The sequence below is a fragment of the Gracilinanus agilis genome, chromosome 5, assembly GCF_016433145.1.
Source record: "Gracilinanus agilis isolate LMUSP501 chromosome 5, AgileGrace, whole genome shotgun sequence".
NCBI lineage: Eukaryota > Metazoa > Chordata > Mammalia > Didelphimorphia > Didelphidae > Gracilinanus > Gracilinanus agilis.
The window spans coordinates 89,301,630-89,323,885 of record NC_058134.1 but is presented as its reverse complement, the minus strand read 5'-3'; the positions used below and the strand labels follow the sequence as shown (position 1 = coordinate 89,323,885).

Here is a 22,256-nt window from a genome sequence, read left to right as displayed (position 1 = left end):
CTGATGCAAGACTTTCTCAATTTATGCTTACAGTATTGTGTTAAAATTCTGGTCAGTCTTTTTGGCCTATGTCCCTTCCCAGTCTAATCCTTCTTCCATTCAGCTGCTAAAATGATTTTCCAAGAGCACAGATCAGAGCATGTTCCCTCCCCTTCTCAGTAAACTATTGCCTTCCTATTATTTTCTAGAATCAAAAATGAAATGCTATTTTTGGCATTTAAAGCTTTTCACAGCCTGGCCCCTTCCTGCCTTTCCAATCTTTTTTGCACTTTATTCTTCTCCATGGTACCCTTTGATTTAGCTACACTAATATTTTTGCTGGTTCTTCCACACAACACTCCATCTTCCAGTTCTCTGTCTTTTCAGTGATTATTCCCCAAGCCTTGAATGATTTGCTTCCTCATTATTACCTTCTGGCTTCTTCAAGACTTAGCTCACATCCAGTCTTAAGGAGAGATCCTTTCCTTGTCTGGCTTACTCCCACAGTGGGAGCCTTTCATCTAAGATTATATTTCATTTAATTCTATGTATATATTTTGTATGTAAATAGTTATTTGCATGTTATCTCCCTAATTTGAATGTAAACTCCCCTACTCATTAGAGGATCTTTAAAAAATATGCAACAGGAATACCCTAGAATCTTTCCCATTAAATATCAATAATGTAAGCATCTTTTTTATTTAGTTCTAGAAATGCTAGCAATAAAAATAAGATGAGAGAAAAAACATTCAAAATTATCACAATTTGCTGATGACATGATAGATTACTTAGAAATGCATAGGGAATCAACAAAGAAATTAATTCAGACATTAGATATATGTAGCTAAATTGCGAATTATAAAAGGACACAAAATCAGCATTTCTATATAATAAACAATATTATATAAAATAAAATAATTGAATATAGTCATTAGTAGTGAAATCTCATTCAAAATAACTTCAAAATATTATTAGGCAACAGTTATTAAAATCATGTGGTATTCATTAAAACACAGAAAAGTAGATTAGTAAAAGATTTTAAAAGGGTGAATCAAAACTAAAGGAACTCAACCTGATCTTCATTAAACATGCAAAGGTAAAAGGAAAGGGATTTCTGTTTGATAAGAACTGCTAGAAAACATGGAAAATGGTATGAGAGAAATTAGGTATAGAATATTTTGCCCTATATTCCACAATAAATTCAAAATAAATATGACCTGAAGAATGAAAATTGAAGTAAAAAACAAATTTCTCTGATTAGAGAATATGTGTCTTTATAGCTATCTATAGACAACTACCAGAAATATATAAGATCAAAAGCCACTCCCTACTGGGTTTGTTGTCAAAGGACATGAACAAACAATTCTCAAAAAGAATTGGAAATTAAGAAGCATATGAAAGATGCAACAAATCCCTGAGAGAAATGTTATTCAAAACAGTCTTCACATCACATTTAGCAGATGAATGGAGACAATAAAATATGGAAAGTATTGCTGTTGGAGGGGTTATGGAAAGAAAGGAACACTAATGCATTGCTGATTCAGTAATTAGTATAATCATTCTCTAAAGCAGTTTGGAATTATGCAAATAAAGTTATCAAAATGCCTATACCTTCTGACCTAGAATTTCCATTCTTAGACATACCAAAAATATACCAATATACCAATAAAATATCAATAAAATATAAATACCTTAGACCAGTGATGGGCAAACTATTCCCCACAGGCCAGATCCAGGCTGCAGTTTGCCCAGCACTGCCTTAAGCAATTCCCTAATTACTACGCCCCCACATCCAGATATAGTGATTAGGGAATTGCTTAAGACAGTACTGGGCAAACTACAGCCTGGATCTGGCCTGCAGGGAATAGTTTGCCCATCACTGCCTTAGACACATACCTAAAAGAAAGAATACATTAAAATATTTATAGCTGCACTTTTTTGTGGCAGCAAAGAACTGGAAATGAAGCAGATACCTTTTGATTAGAGAATGGTTAAATAAGTTCAAATCTGACCTTAGAAACACTCTAGCTATATGACCCTGGACAAGTCACTTAACCTTATTAGCCTCAATTTCCTCTTCTATAAAATAAGCTAGAGAAGGAAATAGCAAAGCACTGCAGTATCTCTTCCAGGATACTTCAAAGAGGGTCACGAAGAGTTGAACACCACTAACCAACTCACTTTCTGTCTCTCACTTTTTCCCTCCCCCTAACCACCAGAGCATTCCAACCCTTTCTTCCTCTGCTCTGAGCCCATCTTATCCACCTATACTGGGTATTCCATGTGTCGATATTGTTGGACAAGCTCTAGACCATCATGTTCTTCACTTTTTTGGTGCCATATCCATTTGGGAGTCTCATAGTTTATCAGTTTATTAAAAGCATTTTGCTCTACCAAGTCAAATGTTTTTTCATAATTCAGGAACAATAATGATTAATAGGATCTTATAGTTTTTTTATCATTCAACAAGTTATGAAGTATAAGGATATGGTCCATTTTTTTCTAATATTGATTGAGAACTTGCGTAATAATTTATCTAGTACCCTCTTTCCTAATACCTTTGATTCATTAATAATTCTTAAACAAAATTTTTGTGTTGAAGGTGCCTTGTGTCAGTATTTATTATTATTCATTTAGTCAATATTTTCAATATTATTAAAGCTGATAATTTCTTTCTGCCCAGTTGGTATCTTCCCCTTCAGATACTTTATCAGTTAGGACCCCTACTGTTGTATTACCTTCAGCACAAATCTTTTCTGAGCTTACCTGATTAAACCTGGCTACTTTTCCTCTATTCTCTTTAAGTGCCATTTGTTCTTTTTCCATAAACACATTCAGGACTCTGGTGCTTGGGTCCAACTGTGGCCATTCCAATGTCCTTGGTAGAGAAAACAATTTGTTAAAATTCTTTTCCCCAATCTTCTCTGTGTTTCTTCCAGTTGTAATTCTGTTTTCCTTTTACTGCATTATACTTCTCCTCATTGCCCTAACTTAAAATTATTTGCCATTCCTTTTCCTCTTCCCTTTCTATAGGCAATCAGTTGGCAAATGCTATTGTTTCTACTTCGTTAGCTTCTCCTTGCCTTCTCTTTTCCACCCTTACAACAACTACCCTAGTTCAGATTTAGATTTCTCATCATTTATTTTATTTTTTTTTTTAAACTCTCACCTTCCACCTTAGAATCAATATTGGGTATCGGTTCTAAGACAGAAGAGTGGTAAGGGCTAGGCAATGGGGGTTAAGTGACTTGCCCAGGGTAACACAGCTGGGAAGTGTCTGAGGCCAGATTTGAACCCAGGACCTCCTGGCTCTGGCTCTGGCTTTCAACCTCCTGAGCCACCCAGCTGCCCCAGATTTCTCATCATTTAGACTAATAATAACCTCTTTCCTGGTCTTCCTCTCTCCTATCTGACCTCTGTCCAATTTATCCTTCAACATGTCTGGTAGGGAGACTTATACCAGTGGTTAGCTTTTTAAGGACTCTCTGAGGAGAGGAAGTACTTCAGGTCCTATAGTGCTAGAGTTGTAATTTGCTTTTGCTACATATGTTCACTACATGTGCCTCACTAGTGTTGTACTATAAATTGTACCCACTGGGAGAGAGGACCCAAATTTAGGTGAGGGAATGCTTTGTAATTACCTTTCTTATTGTGCCATCTTTCTAAATGGCTTTGCTAATAACGTGGTATTTACTGGCTGACCATTAATAAGAAGACCATTGTTAGAGGCTTTAGAACTGCAGATTCCTAGGCTGCCCTTTGTACCTAGGAATAGCATTCACCCTGTGGGAACCCAGCCTGTGAATGTCCTTGTAAATCTGGGGACTGGACTATAGTGCTACATTTTACCAGTGGGCTCCTTCTGTGAGTTGTCTATCCAAATATATCACAGTCTAGACAGTAGATTTTCTTTACATGCTTTCTATTTCTCTTCTGTGTGGATAATACTCAGTATAGTATCATCTGGAAATAGGATGTATGTAATAAGCATTTAACACATTGAAATCAAATGTGATCCTTATTTTCCTAGACTTATTTTGTACTTGGTTACATGTAAAATATTTCTTCAGTCCATAGGGATCTGTGGAACTTCTTCAACCTAGGCAGACCTCTTTCTCTCCATTGCATAGTAGATATTCTTTGCCTACTAATAACTCTCTCTTTTTGGGCTAGGTCTTGGACAACTGACATGCCACCCCCACCAAGACATATTATATATGTCAACTATTTAAATGTTCAGGAAAGATATAATAGTATTTAAGGAACAAATTTTTTATCTTCAGAGAATTATTTCCTAGAAATTGGTCAATAGATAATGTAGTGAATAAACTGCCTTGAGTGACTTTCCCATTCTGAATTCGGCTCAGAAGTGAATCATTTTATAGTGTGCCTGTATATATGTTAAATACTTTTCATTCAAACATATTCTGTTAGACACATATGTGTAATAGTTCCAACAATGAAAGCTGCCATTTTTATTTATCTTCAAGTCCTTTCTGGTTTTCTTATCCATAAGACAAGGGTGTTGAACTATTTCTAAAATCTCTTCCAATTCTACCATTCTTTGTTCAACCTTTGCTATAGAACTTTGTCTGTTATACCCTTTAGAGTACAATTATGAATTTTACTAAGATGAGTTCAAATATTAGAAAGGATGTCAGAGAAAGGAAAAGCTAGGCTTTATCCTACCTTCCCCTCTAGTTGCGCAACCATGTCTACATTTCTTATCTTCTTTAAGCTTGTAACTTCTGTTGTCTTTAGGAAGCCTAAAAATATTTTAGATGTACTCAAAAAAGGTTAGTTGAAAGGTCACAGGAGCAGATGACTGAGTCCTGTGATAAGAAACAATCTTAATTATGCTTATCAAGGAATAAAATTATTTGTTGAGACAATTCAGCCTGAGTGCTAATCTGAATCAGTACTTTGGGAAATTACCCACAGTTAAAGAAAAAATTAGTTAGAAAAAGCACCTATACCTATATTTTTATGATGACCTTCATTTCTTCTCCCTAGATACAGAAGTGCAATTTCAAAATTTGTTTATCCTCTCAAACATCATCCATAATAGTTGCTTTTTGTGGCTCATTTCTTAAGCCTTTCTACAAGCCATTAGAGAAGAGTTCATGTGTTTTTAGATCTGTTTAACTCATGTCTTAGGTAAATATGCTTTCGGCTTTTAGGATTTTAGTAACTGCTCAAATGACAAAGTGGCTAGTAAATACTGAAGCACTTATTAAAGGTTTGCTAGCTGAAAATATTCATAACTTGGAGGTTTTATATGTTTTTGGTTTGAGGTTTTTTTGGCAATGAAAATGGTTTATATTGAGAAAGCTCAACAGAAATATTGGTATCTTCACCCTATTTCTTTCCTTTGCTCTTTCTTTTTGCTGTTTAACTATATTCTAAATCCAATGAAATATAATTTTCTTATAGAAATAATGGCACTGAGGTAATGTAACTGACCAAGAAGCTAATACTTTATTTTTCATAAAGATCACTAGATATAACATAGATGATTAATTCTGAATGACTCATTTACTTTTAACAAAATAAAACTTTTACATATTAGTTAAATTAAACACAATCTAATAGACAATCACAAATCTTTGCTTGCTTTATTTATTTGTTTGTTTGTTTGTTTGTTTGTTTGTTTGTTTATTGTGCATTGGAGGTGGGACTACAGGGAAGAGGAAGTTGATTGAGAAGTCCTTAAAAAACTCTTAGCTGTCTGGGAGTGGGGAATGGCCATGAGCCAGACTACTTATGATAAAAGTCTTAGAGCAGTGATTCCCAAAGTGGGTGCCACTGCCCCCTGGTGGGTGCTGCAGCGATCCAGGGGGGACAGTGATGGCCACAGGTGCATTTGGGGGGCGGTAATAGTATGTGACGGGGGCGCTAAGTAATATTTTTTCTGGAAAGGGGCCAGTAGGCCAAAAAAGTTTGGGAACCACTGTCTTAGAGTATAAAGAAACTTCCTCATGTCCAGCACTAAGGGTTTAACTGGATCTTGCGAACTGTTCCTCCTTGAAGTACTAAAATGGGTAAATTACAGAATACCATAAAGGAGGATCAGAGTAAAAATTGAAATTAAAGTTAAGAAATGACTATTTGTGGGGGCAGCTGGGTAGCTCAGTGGATTGAGAGTCAGGCCTAGAGACAGGAGGTCCTAGGTTCAAACCCAACCTCAGCCACTTCCCAGCTGTGTGACCCTGGGCAAGTCACTTGACCCCCATTGCCCACCCACCCTTACCATCTTCCACCTAGGAGCCAATACACAAAAGTTATGGGTTAAAAAAAAAAAAAAAAGAATTGACTATTTGTGCTTCTGTGCAGTAACCTGGTTAAATGGATAATGTTATGGATTTGGAGTTAGAACAATCTATAAGTGACTATTGCCTCTGACATTTGCTAACTGTTGACATTGGGAAAATCACTTAACTTGGGACTATGTTTTAAAACGATCTATAAAATAAGGACAATGATACTTGTAGTACCTACTTCATACAGTTTACTCTGAACTATCTATTATTATGACTTCTTCATATAGTATTCTATCTTGGTTACTTTTTATATAATGGAAGCTTGTTTTACTCTAGTTTATAATTAAAACTTTCTGATTTTAATTTTTGTCAATCAATAGCAAAGTTCCCTGCATTTGTTTTCAGATATTTATATACTCTTTGACACTAAGAGTAATTAAAAAGAAGTAATAAGAGACAACCTTTCCCTTGAGACACATATTGAAAATGAAGGACATAAACATGTATGATCATTTCTCCTGATAATAAATTATACATGATCATTGTCACCTGAAGACTTCTCTCCTTAAGCCTCCCACATCTCCCCCTCTCCCTACCAATTCAGCTAAGGATCTTACCTTTTACTTTACTGAGAAAATTGAAGCCATTTGTCAGGAATTCCCTTTTCTTCCATTTTCTTCATCTTAAAATCATTTCTAAGAATATGTGTTCTCCATTTGATACAATTCCTCATTTAGATAGATGGTCAAAGAATATGAACAGGCAGTATTCAGATGAAGAAATCAAAACTATAGTTATATGAAAAAATGCTCTAAAAACTCTTGATTAGAAAAATGCAAATTAAAATATCTCTGAGGTATACCACCTTGCACCTATCATATTGGTTAATATGACAGAAAAGGAAAATGACAAATATTGGCAGGGATGTAAAAAATTGGGACACTAGTACATGATTAACAAAGTGAACTGACCCAATAATTCTGGAGAGCAATTTGGAGCTATGCCCAAATAGCTATAAAAAAAACCCACATGCCCTCTGGCCCAGCAATACTACTACTACTAGGTTTGTGTCTAAAAGAGGTCAAAGAAAAGGACCTATATGCACAAAAATACGTATTGCAGCTCTTTTTATGGTGGCAAAGTATTAGAAATTGAGGGGATAAATATTCATCAATTAGTGAATGGCTGACCAAGTTGTAGTATAAGATTGTGATGGAATACTATTGTGCTATAAGAAATGAAGAACAGGATGCTCTCAGAAAAACCTGGGAAGACTTACATGAATAAACTGACACAAAATGAAATGATTAAAATCAAGAGAAAATTATACACAGTAGCAGTAATATTGTACAGTGTTCAACTGTGACTGACTTAGCCATTCTCAACAATACAAAGATCCAAGACAAATCTGAAGGACCTAATGATGCAAAATACTATCCATCTCCATCCAACTGATGGGATTTGAGTGCAGATTGAAGCATACAGCTTTTTAAATTTTTTTTTTTTAAGGCTGTGTTTTCTTTCACAATAGGACTAACAGTGGAAATATGTTTTGTATGAATGCACATGTAAAACCTTTATCAGTTGAGGACAGGGAGGGAGAGAATTTGGAACTCATTTGTCAAAAACAAAGGTGGAATTTTTTTTCTTCATGTAATTGGGGGGGAAATTTTTTTTCATCCTTGTCTTTCTCCTCCTTTCCTCCAGTCTTTTAAAATGATATGATCCTTTTCTTTGTCAAGACCAGCCACCTCCATGTGCCTTCATTCCATACCCTCACATTTTCTCCTGAACATTGCCCCTCAATGATCTGCTCCTTCTCTAATCTTAAATCTGTCCTTTCTTACTGCCTTCAAATATCCCCAGATCTATCCTCTTCTTAAAAGGCCTTTATTATATTATATCCACCTGCCCTTTAGCCTCTTGTCCTATTTATTTCCTTCCTTTTAAAACCAAATACCTTCCTTTAGTTTTGTTTGAAAGACACTAAGCTTTTGATACTTTTTTCCATGATCTTTCAAATATTACCTGTTAGCTACATCTGCCAGTTCTTTTAAGACCTGATGATAGAGTTTACCTGTTCCAAGTGATCATTATCTCTTTTCTTAGCCTATCAACTTCCTGTCAGCCATTTTTGTTCTATCACTTCAGTATAAAGGTTATTCACCTTTCTAGAGAAAATAGAAACAAAATAATATTTGAACAGTTTTGCTTTCTCTTTCGAAAGTAAGCTAACCTTATCCCATCAACTTTGAGCAAATGTGATAACACTGTGAGTCTTATTTATTCTTAGTGGTCTAGTGTAGTGCAGGACTTTAAGGCTTCTAGAGCCTGCGTTCAAATCTAGCTTCTGTTTATCATCTTTGTGACCATGTGCAAGTTATTTAAATTCTCTTAATTTGGGAGTAACATGAAAAATGGAAATAATACTAGCTGTAGTTAGTACCTTCTTCTGAGGGTGATTGTTTGATTCATGTTTATAAAAATCTTCGCAAAATTTAAATCATTCTATCAATATTAGTTATGATTGTTAAGTTTTTAATATTGCTATCTCCTCCTCTACTTCGTAGTTGTTTATGCAGAGTATAAGGAATAGTAAAATTGAATTTTTTTTGTTGAATGTATTTTAACTGAAAATCTTTTTTTTAAGTATTTAAAATATAAAGTATGGTCCAAACATGAATCCATTTCTTTTCCTATTTATAGCAGATTTTGCTATCTCTTTAAGTTATTCATCATTATGATGACACATTCTTTTTCTATATCAAAACCTCAAATTGCTTTTTTATAGTGAATTATTCTTATGTATGGGTTTTAAGAGATTATTTTTGAATGCCATGTTTTAGGATCGTGTATGCATTTATAAATACACACATGAGTGAATTGGAAGCTCTTATAAATATTAGACTTTCTTTTGACTTATTCCTTACTATGAATGAAGTAGTTAGTGGAGATCAGTAGTAAATAAAGAAATAAACAAAAAAAATCTCGAGCATAATAATTTTGGTTGATTTGAGGCCATTCAATTGCTTTTACTTTATATGAATTATTGGTTGGTTATGCTGATAATGGTTAACATTATCTTTTCCTTTATATATCCTATTATAGTTTGATTACAAATGGTTAAATTTTGTATTAACATCATAAGTACAGTTTCAATCTTAAAATAGTTTTATAATATTAATAGTGTGGTATTTAAATGTTAAATCTTTAAGGAGGAAAAAGAGTATTGATTGTGATATTTATTGGGTCATAATGTATTTAAATTTTCTTTAATGCATATGTTAGTGATTGTTTACCGTGACAAAGTGCAAAGAGGTCTTCACAAGTAATCCTATATGGGAAGAATTACCTCATGTCACTGGTCACTTCTCAATTAAAAGTTCCATTAGTAGATGATTCCTGCTTCTGGTTTGTGTAGTGATTGCATTTTATTGCCTGTAAATCAGGCTTCTGGACAGGGAATAAATAAACAGTTAAAGTATGTGGTAATGGCATCTTGATCTTTTTTCACAGTTAGAAGCACCTAGGTCCATTTAAGTCAATTAAGTTCAGAATATTTATTGAAGTAAATCCTTTATCATATTTGAATTCTATTCGAAAACGGCTCTTCTACTATAAAATATTGATTTAATTTGAATGGAATGCCTGTAAATCAAATTATTTCATTATATTTTGGCAATATTTTTCAAAAGCTTAATTGACATTATTAAATCTCATTATTTCTGATTTTGTCTTTCATAGAACTTATTCTTAAAGTTTCAAAGATTGGAAATCTGTATTTTGAATGGTATTAAATACAATAGGTAAATTATTTTGTGTTGTAAATTAGATCTTTTAAAATCACTTAGTTAATTTTCTAGGGTTATTAAACTCTGTTAGAGAGAATGCTAATAATTTAAAGCCAGAAAAAATGCTTTCTTTTTGAAAATTATACAACTTCTCACCGAATAATTCTTTTTAGAATGTGGGCTTTTGTGTCATTGAAAGTCTTGATCTAGCTGTAGTGTCAGCCAAATTAAGTAGGGTTATGCAAACTTACATTTTGTAAGGTAATGTTCAACTTTGAGTTACTACTTCAGTTTCCATTTATCACAAAGTTCCAATTAATTTTAGATTTTTTTTCTTTGAGTTCTGTAAATTTTCTACAAATAAACTTTCTTTTGAAACATGCGGTTATCCAAAATCACTGTAACTTTTATGACCTTGCTTATGTTGACCTTCAACTTTCCAGCAGTCAAAATATCAAGCATAGTGTCCATTTACAAATGACTTTCTTATCTGAGAAATTTACCCCTTCTAAGATTTGTCTTTTTTGTAAGTCTTTAATGTTAACAAATAGCCACCAAGAGTTAGGCCATTATTCTCTCACTCCTGTGAAAATGTTTATTTAAATACTATGCAGAGATTAATACACTGTTATTTGAGCCATCTATTCCAAATAGTTTTTTATTCTCTAATTTATCATAACATTGTTTAAGCAAAGTTTTTGTAATTTTTTCATAATGCATAGTAAGCTCTTGGTTCCCACCACCTAATTCTACCACCTAAAAATCTTCATCATCATATTCTTTGGGAATCCTTATAAGTGCCATTTACAGTAAGATCTTTTTATCCTAGAACCTCATCTGCATCTGGGGATATGGCAATTGGTTTCACACCCTATCTGTGTTGATCACAACCTCTCAGGCTGTGGGCCAATGACTTAATCTTTCTGGACTGCTCAGTTCTATATTCATAAAATAAGTTGATTGAATAAAGTGGCTTCTAAGCCTTCCAACTCTAAATCTGTGATTTTATGAGCCTAAATACAAGGAAATATAAATAACTCCCCCCCTTTTCTTGAATTTAGAATATAGTTTAGGTTTAGTGTAATTTGGAACTTGATTTTACCGGTTACTTTGTAGGATCATGTCTACTGTATAAAGGAGCTTAACATATTGGGCTTCAAGTGACCTCACTTTCTTATAGGATAAAGATGATGGTTTTATGTTATTGCCAGTGCCCTTTTGATAATTGAGCCCTCTTATCTGAATTCTGTTGAAAATATGAGGGTGCAGCTGGGTAGCTCAGTGGATTGAGAGCCAGGCCTAGAGATGGGAGGTCCTAGGTTCAAATCTGGCCTCAGACACTTCCCAGCTGGGTGACCCTGGGCAAGTCACTTGACCCCCATTGCCTACCCTTACCACTCTTCTGCCTTGGAACCAATACAAAGTATTGATTCCAAGATGGAAGGTGAGGGTTAAAAGAGAGAGAGAGAGAGAGAGAGAGAGAGAGAGAGAGAGAGAGAGAGAAGAAAATATGACTTGCTAACCTAAGACAAAGTTATCAGTTGAATTGGTGGAAAGAGTTTTCACATGGAACAATCTTTTTTTTTCCCCCACCCAGGTAAAATTACAGGTGCAGACCAAAAATAAACAAATATATAGAACCAATGCCAACAACATTTTAATCAAGGAGAATGAGAAGTTCTGCGCTCATTTAAAATAATGTGTGAATTTATCTAGGACTTAGTGATCAATTAGAATTTGGCTTGGTCCTTTCTGTAGTTTGGAGATAGAACATAGTGAGACAGGGAATGCTTTGGTTTTCTAGAATCTTCAAAATTCATTTTGTTGTTGTTGTTTGTTTTATATTTTATATTCAAATTTTCTCTAGGATAATGCAGGACAATTGCTTTGTATTATCTTAAGTAATATTTGTATTAAGTTATAAAACCTAAGCCTAGGCTTGTGAGCTAGATGATTCATTGTATAAGAGTACCGGACTTTAAAATCTGAGTCAACTCAGACACTAACTATGTGACCCTGGACAGGTCACTTAACCAGTCTTAGCCCTAGTTGCCTCATCTGTAAAATGAGAGTGTTAATAATAGCACTTACTTTTTCATAGAGTTGTTGTAAAGATTATATGAAATAATATTGATAAATTGATTTGCAAATCTTAAAATGCTACATAAATGCTAATTGGTGTGTGTGTATAAGAGACAGAGAGCACACACCCACTAAATGCATGATATTCTGGGGTGTTCATTATCTGTTACTGTCAACCTATTTGTTCTATTAAGGCGAAATAATATCACAAGTTCTTTTATTTCTTAATAGTAAATGTTCCCCGCTTATTGACAACATTGATATATCAGATTTCTGTAAGAAAAGTTTGGTCAGAGAAATTTTTACTATTGCACATATAGCTACTGACCAGAAAGTAAGAATGGGGATATGGTTCTTGATAGTCCAACTTAATGACACCTGATAATTTGACCTTTGAAAATCATTTAATTTTACTCTCCTGTGCCTTCAGTTTCCTTAAGTATGAAAAGGGAATAGGACTAATTAATATCTTTCTATAAAATTGTATTCTCCTAAAATACGGTTTAATTTAACAAAAATTTAATGTATGTCTGTGGGATCTAAATAATGCTTTTTAGGAAGCAGAATATTGCACACACACAAAAAGTAAGAAAATAGATCTGTCCTCCAGGGAGATTCCCCTCGTCAGGGTTTCCTACCACTGGTCATACTTCAGAACTAGAAAACAGGCACTTTAGAGATCATGATGTCCTCTCTCTCGCTCTCTCGCTCTCTCGCTCTCTCTCGCCTATGAAGAAACTGAGGTCCAAAAAAGAGTTTCAGGGACACACAGCTTTAAATTCCTATGGACAGGAAACAAAGAACAATAAAAGATTTTGATTAAGTATCCAGATAAATGTTGGAGATAAAAACTATTCTATAGATTAGGGAAAGGAGAAAATTCTTTGTAAATTATTTGAGAAAGAATTCATAGAGGAACCTGGGCTTTTTGAAGGATGTTAATAGAATCTTCAGAAATGTAAGAGAGGGCCAAATATTTATTTAGCACCCCCAAACGTAATGTATTATGCTATATAATTAGGGGTACATCATAAGTATTAGACATAGTGTTTGCCGTTGAGAAATTTAGAATTTACAAATTATTGCAAATAGACAAACTAAGCTAAGGAATATAATTTTCAAGTCCTAATGAATGAACTTGACCTTAAAATATTTAGAATATGGACTGGTTATCCTCTTTATTTTCCTTTATGTTTTTGTTTTTAAGATACTTAACTAGCATAATCTGAAATAATTAAAATTATTATCTTCATACCCAATTAAGAGGCCTTTAAAATTGGGCACCATTACTTATATAGTTTTTAGATTAAGTTATAAATGTTCACTTTAGAAGTACCTGAAGATTGATAGTGATGCATTTGAAAAACATTATTTTTTTATTGATTCTTAATGTAGTAAATTACCAAAGTTATTTGGCAGCAAACAGAAATGGCCTGTGATGTTGTTCACATTTATTCTCTTGATAGTGCCACAATTTGCATTAATTGCATTGCTACTGCACTTACTTATATTAAAAGGCTTCTTCTATAATTAATCCTTTTTATTTCAAATCATCTTGGCACAATTTCTAGCAATAAACACTCATAAAAGACAGACACTTGAAAAATAACTTACAAGTTTCTTCAATATACCTATTGCTATTTTTTCATGACATCAAGTTATTGATAGGCTTCTAGGAGCAAATGTTACAAGTGGCTAAGAATTAAGACCAATATGAAAAATGCTAAGTGGATTATTTTGCATAAAAATAGACACTTTTTGAAGTTGTGTAATTAACCTGTGTTTAGAAATACCTTGATTTATGTTTGCATTTGTATCTAACTTGCATACATTATGGAAATTTAATTTATAATCCATTTAGCTGATGCAATCATAGTTTTTAGTGCTATCATTTATTAGTGCTTGTATATTAAATGCTTTAAAGGTTTAAACCTGCCTTATGTAAAAAATTATACCTCTGCATTTACATTTTATGACTCACAGATGGGATTTCCATTTAAAATTCAGGTAGTTCTGATATATTTAAAGAATTACAATGGTTTATTGTTACTAATGCAGGAATGGCAAACATTGACCTTATACATTGAACATCAATGATTTATACTTCCAGTTTACTTTTAAAATCAGCTGCACAAATGAGGGGTTTGCCTTCAACACCTTGCATAAATCATGCTGTTTTCTATAGACTGCTCACATTGGCTTTGGACTCATTATTCATCTAGCATTAGTAGTGATCAGGTTTAAACAACTCTACAGATAATTTAAGCTTTATTTTTATGTCACCTGTCAGAAAATTCTTTTTTCTCTAAAAGAGAAATTAAGTAACCCACATAGAATATCTCATACCAAAAAGAGAAAATACATGACTTGGACCATTGGTGCCTTCTTCTGATCTATCCATGCATGTTTGTGGCTTATAATAGAAGCCAAATTGATTGGTAGTATTGGAAATGGATAATGACTTAGGTTTGGGAATGATTATACTGATAATAGCTTACATTTAGATAACACTTTATGGATACAAAGCACTTTGTATACTTGGCTATTTTTATCCTTAAAGCAATGAGGTATAAAATGCTATATAACATTAGATGTATTTTATAGAAAAAAACTCAGATGTTAATTTGCTGGAATTTCCCTAGTTAGTGGCAGATAGGACTTGAACATAAATCTTATGCTAACTTTATTGCTCTCTCAGTCAATCAGACGTTTATTAAGTATCTAAAATGTGCCAGATAACTATGCTAAGCTCTAGGGCAGTGGTGGCAAACCTATGGCATGTGTGCCAAAAAGGGCACACAGAGTCCTCTCTGTGGGCACACCTGCAATTTCCTTGCCAGAGTTCATTACTAGAAAGCCAAAGAGACTTCGGGGGGGGGGGTGCATCTCCCTCCTCCTCCTCCCCCTTTCCACACGTACCTGAAAATATTTCTCACATGACCAATCCCCCTGCCCAGTAGTCTAATGAGAATGCTTCCTCCCTCCACTGTTCAGGATAAGGTGGGGAGTTAGTGGGAGGCACAGCACTCAGTCTGGGGAGTGAGGTGGAGGCAAAGCACTCCATCTCTAAAAGGTTTTCCATCTCAGCTCTAGGAATTAAAAAAAAAAAAAAAAAAGCCCCTACCCTTAAAGAGGATGCAGTTTAGTTGGGGGGAGGAGGGCAGGGTAATAAACAAAAAAAAAAATGTATAAACAAGATATAGACAGGAAAAAGAGGAAATATGTGAGAAAGGCACTAGAATTCAGTGAAGTTGGGAAAGTCTTCCTGCAAGAAAGGGGATTTTTGTTGGAATATAGAAGCCAGTGAACAGAATTGATAAGGGAGAGAATTCCACTCATGGGAGACAGCCAGGAAAAATGCCTGGAGACAAGAGATGGAATGAATTGTTCATGCAACAGCCAGGAACCTAGTATAGGCATTAGGGATCTCCTAGAGTTTATTGATAGGAAGGGGTGGCAAGATCAGAACACTGCTTTAGGAAAATCACTAGTGTGGCTGGATAGAAGATTATTTGAAGTAATAGACATTAGGCAAACAGATCTATCAGCAGGCTATTACCAAAAAAAATGACAAACAGTTATCTGTGTCTTTATTAACAATTATCTACTTATAAAATTAGTAATAATCAGTTGGTTTTACTCAAAAGTAAATGAGGGAACTATATTGGATGGAGTAAAAAACCTGGTTCTTATCCCGAGTCTTCACTTTTTGCCATATATTAAATAATGTATCTGGAGATACTTTTCAAAAATTATAATTATATGTGGGTTTGGTGATGATATATAATATGTGAAAAGTTATTTCTTATACAAATATTTCTTGCTTTTATGAACTGCATATCTTTAAGAAAAGTGGTTTTGAAAGCTTGATTATATAAACCAATTTCCTGTTTTGCATTGACTTGCCTTCTAAAATATGAATCACGTTCCTATATGTATTTCAAGGATCTGTGATTTTATCAGTATGTGTTACCACTGTACCAGTGCCCATCACAGTTCCTCTTTGTATGACAGTGCCTAAAAAATTCATCGGCTCTTGGTTTTGACCCTTTCTGCATTTAACTTGGTTGGTCCTTGGAAAACAAACTAATAATCTGTCATGGAGCTCATTTATAAAATTTTTCCAGTTTGGGAAAAACAGAGTGGATTGCATGCTCCATTATTACATAAAACCCAGGGTTTCCTCAGTGCCTTGATGGATAGGACGTAATTAGAAATTAGAACATAATAGGAAAATGTTCCTTAATCAATTGAAATTATATCTTTAATTCAGAAAATGGCTAGGATGAATTTCTAGGTCTAGTTATAATTGGTCAGTAATAGAAATTCTTTCTCAGCATTTTCAAAAAATTTATATTTTAATACTGATTTTGAGATCTTTTCCTTACTGATCTACTTTCTCATTCTTAGACTACAATATTGCCTTCTTTTCTTGTGCCGGAAAGAGCCAAGACCTTAACACAAATCCTTCTCTTTTGAATTTTTTGGCCATTTCTAGTGTCCAAGCTATCTACAGTAAATAAACTAAGTAGATTGGGAAATCCTGTAGCTATATTTTGGAAGACATTAATTGGCATAGGCAACTCCAGGTGAGAAAACTCCCTCTACCAATGTAGATATCAGTTGTTGAACTATTTGTAGTCTTAGGGACACTGAAAGATTAAGTAATATATCTAAGGTCACACAGCCAGTATATGTCAGAGGTAAAATTTGTCCTTAGAGCTTCCTAACTGTGAGGCCAACTCTACTACATCATACAACCTTGCTCAGGTAGTTCACTTAGATTTTAACACAATATTTCTTGTTTTTCTAATGGTCAAGAAGAGGAGATGTAGTAAATGGTTTGAGAAATGATTAAATGGCCAGACATAAAATGATGCTTCCATGTCACCTTGGAATTCTGCATTAGATTTCCCCAATGCTCATTTTTAAAAAATGTGTAGATGACACAAAACTTGAAGAGATCGCGCTGATCTATTAAATGACAAGATCCCCAAAAGGTCACAAAAACATTAAATATTTACAAAGTTAACTCCCAGCCCAGAGTAGATAACTGGTTGAAGAATAATAAAGAGAAAATTTTCAAAACTGGAAACAGATTAACCAATCACTTGAAATAAAGTTTAGTCTTAATAATATTCAAAGAAATGTTAAGTAAAAAAACTTTGAGGTTTTATATCATTCTTCTCAAACTTGGAATCATAATTAAAAACCAAAAAAAGACATGGTTATAGAGGAACTGATATGCTGATTAATTGCTTTTGTTATCAAATGCTTGTATAATCATTTTGGAGGAGCAGCCTTGCAATGATTGATCAAAAGTTTTTAAAATAATCACACTCTTTAACCTAAGAATTTCCATTGTTGAAACTCTACCTTGAAAGTGTTGGTTTTTTATAGAGCTCTATTTTTTTAAATTCTAATATTAATTATAATTAAAAAAACATGGAAGCAACCTAAACATCCCCCAGTAGGATAGTGGTTAAGTAAATTATGATACATTAATGTAACTGAATAATTTATTGCAACTAATACAAACAAACATGAGGAATGCTAGTCTAGAAAGACCTTTGAGAAATAGAAAAGTGTATAAAACGAAACCAGAAGATCAGAACATGTTTAAGAAAGAGATAAAGAAAACTAATAAAGACTTAAAGAAAGTGATTAAAACTTTTAGTTTGGTGAATTGAAAGTAATTTAAGTGTAAATATTTACTAAGAAAGTTTAATTAGTTTTTTCACTATTAAGTTTTTAAGTAATAATAATTTAATAGGAAATTTTTTTTAAACTATACAAAATGTTATTACTAGGCTAGAACATTAGACCAAATCTGGTAAGATGAAATTAGTCATAATAATGCCCAAAAGCTTCACAAATACATGTTGAGGGTTGAATAACTAAGCTGCATTTTGAGAAATAGGGACCATGACTCCTAAGGACCTTTGAAGGAAGTATGCTAATACCTCACAAAAAGAAGGTAGATTCTAGGGTGTAGAATGAAACATGATACATCTTTTTTAATATATGCTGATGCAGGAATTGGCTTTGTTTGACTATGTGTATATGTCAGAAGAGTTTTTTTTTTTTCTTTTCCAATGGACTTGGATAGGAAGGAGAGGAAATCTTTTTTTTTACTATTAGAAAAAAAATTTAACTTGAAAAAAAAAAGTTGATAGTTTTAGCAGACTATAAATGTTCAAGATGAATCAGCAGTGTGATATAGCAACCAAAATTCAGTCTAGTGACACTGAGAACCAAAGGATATAGGACTAGGAAACTGAGTTGTCCTGCCATAATCTTCTCTAATCAGGCCATATCTTGTATGCTATGTTTATATCTCAGAATATTTATATCATTTAAATAACAAACATTTATTGTGCCTATTTTACATGCTGGGAATATAAATATAGAATGAAACAACCCCTGTTCTCAAGGAGCTCACATTTCTAATTCAGCGTTAGATAGATAGATAGATAGATAGATAGATAGATAGATAGATAGATAGATAGATAGATAGATAGATAGATAGATAGATAGATATCAGCACATACAGAATAAATACAAATAAATGCAAGACAATTTAGGAAGGATGGCACTAGGGATTATAGAGGGTTCAGTAAAGGTTTCATATAGAATAAGAGAAATTAACCTAAGGAACATGAATATGTATGTGTTGTAATATTTTGATAATATAATTAATTTATTCCAGTTCAAAATATCTTCTTTTATAAACCTAAAAACATTTTTCTGAGAAGGGTCGCATAGGCTTCATCAGACTTCCAAAGGTGGCCATGAAAAAAAATATATGCTAAGAACCTCTGATGTAGAAGATGGTGCTTAAACAGAGGTTTAGAGGGGAAAAGGAGTATTCTGGGAGGTAGAAATATAGAAGGGTATGCATTCCAAGAGAGTTTACATTATTTTCTTTAAGGATTGAGGCCACTAGAGTTTATTGAATAGGTGAATGACTTGGTTAGTGTTACACTTAATGAAATTTATCTTGGCCACAGTTTTGAGGATGTATTGGAATGGGGAGAAACTTTTTAGGCAAGATGAATTAGGAAACTGATTAGGTTCTCATTTGAAATAATCTACACAAGAGGTGAAGAGAACCTGAATTAAAGTGGTGGCTATATGAAGAGAGTTTGTGTAGTTGGATATCTTTGCAAGGGTTGATTTCTGATTGGATGTATAAAGTGAGAATGAGTAAGGGCTGCATTACCTCTAACCTATATTATTGCAAGGCTACTAATTGGTCTTTCTACTGCAATCCATCTTCCACACTGTTATCAGAGTACTTTTCTTTAGCCATAAATATCTCCCTCCTCTCAATAAACTCCAGACGCATTCTGTTGCTTCTGGAATCAAATGTAAAGTCCTCATTTTTTTTCATGTCCTATACACTTGCTTAAAAATGTCTTTCTAGACTCATTTTGTATTACTCCTCTTCTGTACCCTGAGATCCTGGCCCTGTCTCTTTTCTTCATATATCACACTCTGTGTCCCATCTCTACTTCTGGAATGTATTCTCTCTGATATTACCCTCTATATGAAGCTTGTTCTGATTCCCCTAATTCCTTGTTTCTTCTTTCTCATACTGCTTTTTATTTAATAATAATACTTGTATTAATACTTACTCTCCTTATGCTCCGCATATGCTATCTTATGAAATTGTCTGTTAACTTGTAAGCTCCTTGTAGGATGGAACTGTTTGATTTCTCTTTTTTGCATTTCCAGAACCTGGCACAATACCTGGCCCACAGTCAGTGTTTAATCAGTGCTTATGGTTAGTTGATAGATGAATGCCACTGTGATTATGAAGCTAAGACACTTGGTGAATATTGGTGCCTTCAATAGAAATAGGAGAGTTTAGAAGAGGAAAATGGGTTCTTTTTGGATGTGTTGTACTTCAGATGTCTTCAAAATACCCAGTTTGAAATATTCAAGAGGCATTTGGTGATGGGAGTCTAAATGAAGCTGTAGAGAAGGAATGGCATTGGAGATATAGACCTATGAGTCATCTTCATAGAGATGATGAGCTTCTGGAGCTAATGAGGTCACCAGAAAGAGTATATGTGAAAAGAAGAGCTTTGAGACAAAAGCTCTTTGGGGGGAACATGCACATTTAAGGGCCTAGTAGGAGGTTAATGTTAAGGAGGCTAAGAAGGAGCAGTTAGAAAGGTAAGAGAACCATAGACAGTGTTGTCATAAAAACCAAGAAAGGAGAAGCATCCATGCAGAAACAGTGATCAATAGTCAGATGCAAAAAACGGGTTGAAAAGGATGAAGGGGAAGGTGAAAGATCCTGTCATTTGTTGTCAGATACTGGGAAACCAATTAGTAATGAAGAGGTTGAAACTCATTAAGAGATACGAAAGTTTAATTGGTGTAGCAAGGTCATGAAGGAGGTGTGGGAGAGCACTGGATCAGAACATAATAGAATTGATTTTGGTAGTAGAGATGTTTCAATTTTCTGTGACCAGAGAGGAAGAGGAAGGATTAGGTGAAAATTTAAGGGCCATTTTGGGAGGTTGGATTTTTAGGAAGGCTCTGAAAAGAATTTAGTGCTCTGTCCGCTGGCCTTTGATCAGAAGGGAGTAGAGGCTGTGTGTGAGTGAAGAAGATGTAAAGTATGCAAACCTGAGTTCCTTTATGATAATGAGATTTCAAGGGATTGACTTATGTGGGAGTGGGGATGAGGGCATGTTATTCAGTGGAGAGGGAAACCAAGTAGAGTTGCTGATGGAGAATGAAGTAATGAATAATCTCTAGTGTCACATCTAATTCTAAAATTGTTTGATAACTCAGGAAATGAGATAAATAAGCTTTCTAGACTTGAAACCTTATTGACCTGAAGATCAAATATATAGTTCAGGATTCATCCTTTTAAAAATATTTTGTGTGGTGAAGTAGTTTGGAATGGAAGTTAAATTAAGGAATATATGTTTTGCTACTTTACCCATATTTCATTAAGTTTTTAACATTTGGTTGTATATTTGAATTTTAATAGTTTAAGGGATGCAGCATTCTATTGTGAAAAGAAATCTGAACTTCCCGAATCAGATCATAGACTTAGAACTGGTCCCTTTAAGGTTATCTACCTAACTCCCTTATTATGCAGAATATTAAACTGAAGCCCATGGCCACACAGCAGTAAATGAGTAGCTCATTTCAACCCTTCAGTAAACTACTGATGTAACTTTAAGCAGTTAATCTCTTGGACCTTGGTTTCTTCCTCTGTAAAATAAGATGATCACCTAGAAACCTTCCACCTCAAAAATTATATAATATGATAATGTCATTATGGTGTGCCTGTGTGGTATTTTTTTAAACCTTTACATTCTCTCTTAGAATTGATACTAAGTATTGGTTCCAGGAGAGAAGAGCTATAAGGGCTAGGCAATTGGGGTTAAATGACTTGCTAAGGATTACTGCAGCTAGAAGTATCTAAAGCTACTTTGGAACCTAGGATCTCTATCCATTATGCCACCCCGTGACCCCATATGTGGTGTGTCTTGTGGGAAAATGTTACAATTTCACATAAGGAAAAATCTTGTTTCAGAAACAAACAGAATGGATCTTTGTAAGACTATTCATGTAATTTTAATATTGATGCTTTTTTTCCCTACATCACATTCATTTCTATCCAGTGAGCCATTCCTTATAACAAAGATTTTAAAAGTTGGAAAAAAAGCCATTCAAAACCAACCTTTATGTTGACCGTATCTGACAATATTATTGCAGTATTATATATATATACACATATATATTGCAGTATTCCATACCATAATCTTTCATATCAGCAATAAAGATACAGGTAGGAGGTACAAAGGAATGGTTCAAGCTTGAAGATCATAACTACACAATATCCAGTTTCTTTTTACTGTCCTTTCTGTTTATATTTTTGTAGTGCTTGTATATATTGTTTTCCTACTTTATTTTAGTCTTTTGTTTAATAATTCCCCATTCACTGACCATGTGGTTTGTTTGCTATTCTTTGCTACCATAAAAATGCTGTTGTGAATATCATGTTAGACACAGGATGTTTCTCTTCAGGGTATATGCTTAGTAGAGGGATCTTGGGGAAAAGAGTATGAACAATTTAGTAAATATACATTTTTAATAAATTGTATTGTCCATTATT

At 33.9% G+C, this 22,256-nt stretch overlaps 1 protein-coding gene across 1 annotated transcript in view; it reads left to right on the top strand.

Moving 5' to 3' along the window:
- UBE3C (ubiquitin protein ligase E3C) overlaps positions 1–22,256 on the top strand; it is a 204,236-nt gene that overhangs the window by 151,065 nt on the left and 30,915 nt on the right. The gene's annotated exons all lie outside the window — the stretch shown is intronic.